Below are 6,270 nucleotides of genomic sequence, written 5' to 3'. Positions count from 1 at the left end.
AGTGGCCACCATCCTGTATCTATGCACATTGCTGGAGTGTGTTCGTTGCATGTTTACGTTGAAGTTGCTGTTTTAAATGGAATAAAGAAAAGTTTTTGTGAAGCACCAAGTTGTATCGGATCTCCTCTGTACCTTTGATGTTTGTTGCCTACTCCAAGCCAATGAGGATACCGTTCACGGACTCCAGACCAAGCACCCTCACCCGCCCAATTGGATTGCACAGCGGATCTACACTGTGACGTCAGACGCCGACTGGAAGCGGTTGCACGGTCTCACCAAAGTCGAGGATACCTGCATGCTTGAACAGGGGAGCAGTTAGAGGTATTGTATACTCCACCAACGGGTGGTACTGCTTCCCCAGGACCGAGCGCAGACATGGACTCGTGAGTAAAACCGGTGCCATAACCGCTCTCTTCGTTATTTATATGTATGCACCTGTTGTTTAGGGTGAGGGGTGAAGCTTTATCCTAATACACACACGAAAGGGAGAAAATAACTTTGTCTCTCTTAAATAGCTGGTATTTGGAGTCTTGGAAGAAGTGAGCGGCAGAGCCTCTACCGACAAGACTCCTACCGCCAAAAAAAGTCAGTAGTTAAGAGTTTTATAGGCTAACGCGGAACATAAAGCTCTTAACTACAGTGCTACAAAGTACACTAACACCCATAAACTACCTATGTACCCCTAAACTGAGGCCCCCCACATCGCAAACCCTCTAATACAGATTTTTAACCCCTAATCTGCTGACCGGACACCACCGCCATTTACATTATAGCTATGAACCCCTAATCTGCTGCTGCTCCTAACATCACCGACACCTACTTTATATTTATTAACCCCTAATCTGCCCCCCCCAACGTTGCCGACACCTTACTACAATTATTGACCCCTAATCTGCCGACCGGACCTCGCCACCACTATAATAAATGTATTAAACCCTAAACCGCCGCACTCCCGCCTCACAAACACTATAATAAATTGTATTAACCACTAATCTGCCCTCCCTAACATCGCCGCCACCTACCTACAATTATTAACCCCTAATCTCCCACCCGCAATTATTAACCCCTAAGCCTAAGTCTAACCCTAACCCTAAGACCCCCTAACATAAATATAATTTAAATAAAACAAAATAAACTTACTATAATTAAATAAATTAATCCTATTTAAAACTAAATACTTACCTAGAAAATAAACCCTAAAATAGCTACAATATAACTAATAATTACATTGTAGTTATTTTAGGATTTAGATTTATTTTACAGGCAACTTTGTATTTATTTTAACTAGGTACAATAGCTATTAAATAGTTAATAACTATTTAATAGCTACCTAGTTAAAATAAGTACAACATTACCTGTAAAATAAATCCTAACCTAAGTTACAAATATACCTAACACTACACTCTCATTAAATTAATTAAATAAATTACCTACAATTAGCTAAACTAAAATACAATTAAATAAACTAATCTATAATACAAAAAAAACCCCACTAAATTACAGAAAATAAAAAATATTACAAGAAGTTTAAACTAATTACACCTAATCTAAGCCCCCTAATAAAATAAAAAAAGCCCCCCAAAATAATAAAATGCCCTACCCTATTCTAAATTACAAAAGTAATCAGCTCTTTTACCAGCCCTTAAAAGGGCTTTTTTGTGGGGCATTGCCCCAAAGTAATCAGCTCTTTTACCTGTAAAAAAAAAATACAACCCCCCCCAACATTAAAACCCACCACCCACATACCCCTACTCTAACCCACCCAAATCCCCCTTAAAAAATCGGCCAATCGTATTGAGCTCACATTCTATTGGCTGATTGGAACAGCCAATAGAATGCAAGCTCAATATGATTGGCTGATTGGATCAGCCAATCGGATTGAACTTCAATCTGATTGGCTGATTGAATCAGCCAATCAGATTTTTCCTACCTTAATTCCGATTGGCTGATAGAATCCTATCAGCCAATCGGAATTGAAGAGACGCCATCTTGGATGATGTCACTTAAAGGTACCGTCATTGTGTTAGAAGACTCCGGATGAAGAGGATGGCTCCGTGTCAGTTCCTTGGAAGATGGCTCCGCTCCGGATGGATGAAGAATGAAGACGCCGCCTGGATGAAGACTTCTACCAGATGAAGGACCTCCTCTGCGCACCGTGGATGAAGATTTCGGCCCGGTTGGGTGAAGACGACTCAAGGTAGGGAGATCTTCAGGGGTTTAGCTTTAGGTTTTTTTAAGGGGGGTTTGGGTGGGTTAGAGTAGGGGTATGTGGGTGGTGGGTTTCAATGTTGGGGGGGTTGTATTTTTTTTACAGGTAAAAGAGCTGATTACTTTGGGGCAATGCCCCACAAAAAGCCCCTTTAAGGGCTGGTAAAAGAGCTGATTACTTTTGTAATTTAGAATAGGGTAGGGCATTTTATTATTTTGGTGGGCTTTTTTATTTTATTAGGGGGCTTAGATTAGGTGTAATTAGTTTAAACTTCTTGTACTATTTTTTTATTTTCTGTAATTTAGTGTTTTGTTTTTTTTGTATTATAGGTTAGTTTATTTAATTGTATTTTAGTTTAGCTAATTGTAGGTAATTTATTTAATTAATTTAATGAAAGTGCAGTGTTAGGTGTATTTGTAACTTAGGTTAGAATTTATTTTACAGGTAATTTTGTACTTATTTTAACTAGGTAGGTATTAAATAGTTATTAACTTTTTAATAGCTATTGTACCTAGTTAAAATAAATACAAAGTTGCCTGTAAAATAAATATAAATCCTAAAATAGCTACAATGTAATTATTAGTTATATTGCAGCTATATTAGGGTTTATTTTCTAGGTAAGTATTTAGTTTTAAATAGGAATAATTTATATAATAATAGTAAATTTATTTCGTTTAATTAAAATTCTATTTAACTTAGGGCGGTGTTAGGGTTAGGGTTAGACTTAGGTTTAGGGGTTAATAACTTTATTATAGTAGCAGCGATGTTGCGGGCAGGAGATTAGGGGTTAATAATTGTAGGTAGGTGGCGGCGATGTTAGGGAGGGCAGATTAGGGGTTAATACAATTTATCATAGTGTTTGCGAGGCGGGAGAGCGGCGGTTTAGGGGTTAATACATTTATTATAGTGGCGGCGAGGTCTAGTCGGCAGATTAGGGGTTAATAGTATAATGCAGGTGTCAGCGATAGCGGGGGAAGCAGATTAGGGGTTAATAAGTGTAAGGTTAGGGGTGTTTAGACTCAGGGTTCATGTTAGGGTGTTAGGTGTAGACTTAGAGAGTGTTTCCCCATAGGAAACAATGGGGCTGCGCTAGGAGCTGAACGCTGCTTTTTTGCAGGTGTTAGGTTTTTTTTCAGCCAGCTCAGCCCCATTGTATCCTATGGGGATATCGTGCACGGGCACGTTTTTCCAGCTTAGCGCTACCGTAGGCAAAGCTGGTATTGAGGGTTGAAGTGGAGCTAAATTATGCTCTACGCTCCCTTTTCTGAGCCTAACGCTGCCACTCAGACAACTCTAAATCTAGGCGTATGTGTTTACTTTTTTCCAGCAGTTAAACAGAGTTGTATTAACCAATAGTGCAATAATAAAATGCTTTAATATATTAAATAATTTGTCACACTTTTTAGACTTTTAAGTAAAAGCTATGAAACTGATAACTAACTGCTTCACAGGGACGACTCCCACACTATTGACCACATAAAAAGCCTTATCCCGTGAAAAATAACATATATAATGCATCTGAAAGATGCAATCATTTTGCAGTATTGTGTAAATCCATTTTACTAAATGTTAAAATTTAAAACTTTTTTAATGACTGTGAATTAGTGTTCATCATCTACATCTGTACAGTCATTGGGTTATGCAGCAGAAGGGTTTATCTGTATGATTTATTGGTTTGAAAAATGTAAAAATGTAAATGTAAATTCAAAATGTAATTTTACATTAAATTATATCATTTAAATTGCATTAAATTATTATTTTGTTTACTTCTACTGTATTTTTTTTCTCACAAAGAAGTTTTTATTTTGAAAAAATAACCGATTTAACAAACATAAACAAGGATATATCCATATTTCCATAGCGTAACAATGAGGTACAGCAGTAAAGTGCTTTTGGGTTAAAGGTCCATACATCATACATAACGGTGCTACAATTTCAGTATATAGGTTCAGTACAGAGGCCTGTATGACCTGGGTTTCTGTGTTACAGTCTTGAAGGAAATACATGAATTACATCTTACATTTGTTAACGCTATCTTCAAAAGGGCACTAGCAGCTAGCCAAGAGGGAGTCTGAGGGCAAGACTTAATGTGAGGTATAGTGGAGGTTAGTGAATTATATTGGTAATTTGCGGTAAGAGGGGTGGGTTGCTAACTTGCACGTTATTCTCACCGCTCACTTACCTACAGCGCTGGTATTACAGGTTTTCATAAACCCAGCGTTATTAGGCAAGAAGTGAGCATAGAGCAAAATTGAGCTCCATACCGCACTCCAATACCAGCGCTGCTTAAGTCAGCGGTGAGCTGGTTGCATGTGCTCGTGCACGATTTCCCCATAGACATCAATGGGGAGAGCCGGCTGAGAAAAAGTCTATCACCTGCAAAAAAGCAGCGTTTAGCTCAGTAACGCAGCCCTTTTGATTCCTATGGGGAAACACATTTTATGTTTACACCTAACACTTTAACATGAACCCAGAGTCTAAACACCCCTAATCTTACACTTATTTACCCCAAATCTGCCATCCCCGACATCGCCGACACCTACATTCTATTTATTAACCTCTAATCTGCCGCTCCTGACATCGCCGCCACTATAATAAACATATTAACCCCTAAACCACTGCACTCTTGCCTCGCAAACACTACTTAAATATTATTAACCCCTAATCTGCTGCCCCTAACATCGCCGTCACCTACCTACATTTATTAACCCCTAATCTGCCGCCCCAATGTTGCCGCCACTATACTAATTTATTAACCACTAAATCTAAGTCTAACCCTAACTTAAATATAATTAAAATAAATCTAAATCAAACCTACTATTAATAACTAAATAATTACTATTTGAAAATAAATACTTACCTGTAAAATAAACCCTAAGCTAGCTACAATATAACTAATAGTTACATTGTAGCTAGCTTAGGGTTTATTTTTATTTTGCAGGCAAGTTTGTATTTATTTTAACTAGGTAGAATAGTTACTAAATAGTTATTAAATATTTACTAACTCTCTAGTTAAAATAAATACAAATTTACCTGTAAAATAAAACCTAACCTAAATTACACTAACACCTAACACTACACTACAATTAAATAAATTACCTTAATTAAATACAATTAAATATATTAAATATAATTACCTAAATTACAAAAAAACAACCACTAAATTACAGAAAATAAAAAACATATTACAAGATATTTAAACAAATTATACCTAATCTAATAGTCCTATTAATAAAAAAAAAACCTAGCCTAAACTAAACTACCAATAGCCCTTAAAAGGGCCTTTTGCGGGGCATTGTCCCAAAGAAATCAGCTCTTTTACCTGGAAAAAAAATACAAACAACCCCCCAACAGTAAAACCCACCACCCACACAATCAAACCCCCCAAATAAAACCCTAACTAAAAAAACCTAAGCTCCCCATTGCCCTGAAAAGGGCATTTGGATGGGCATTGCCCTTAAAAGGGCATTTAGCTTTATTGCGGCTCAAAGCCCTAACCGAAAAATAAAACCCACCCAATAAACCCTTAAAAAAACCTAACACTAACCCCTGAAGATCCACTTACAGTTTTGAAGATCCGACATCCATCCTCAACGAAGCTGGGAGAAGTCCTCATCGAAGCGGCAAGAAGTCCTCAATGAAGCCGGGAGAAGTCTTCATCCAAGCCGGGAGAAGTCTTCATCCAGACGGCATCTTCTATCTTTATCCATCCGGCGCGGAGTGGGTCCATCTTTAAGACATCCGGCGGGGAGCATCCTCTTCCAACGAAGTCTTCTTCCAGAAAGAATGTCTCGTTAAGTGACGTCATCCAAGATGGCGTCCCTTAGATTCCGATTGGCTGATAGAATTCTATCAGCCAATCGGAATTAAGGTTGAAAAAATCCTATTGGCTGATGCAATCAGCCAATAGGAGTGAACTTCAATCCTATTGGCTGATGCAATCAGCCAATAAGATTGAGCTTGCATTCTATTGGCTGATTGGAATCTAAGGGACACCATCTTGGAAGAAGACTTTGTTGGAAGAGGGTGCTCTGCGCCGGATGTCTTGAAAATGGACCCGC

Source organism: Bombina bombina, chromosome 8 (genome assembly GCF_027579735.1).
Source record: "Bombina bombina isolate aBomBom1 chromosome 8, aBomBom1.pri, whole genome shotgun sequence".
Taxonomy (NCBI): Eukaryota; Metazoa; Chordata; class Amphibia; order Anura; family Bombinatoridae; genus Bombina; species Bombina bombina.
This window is presented reverse-complemented; position numbering follows the sequence as displayed.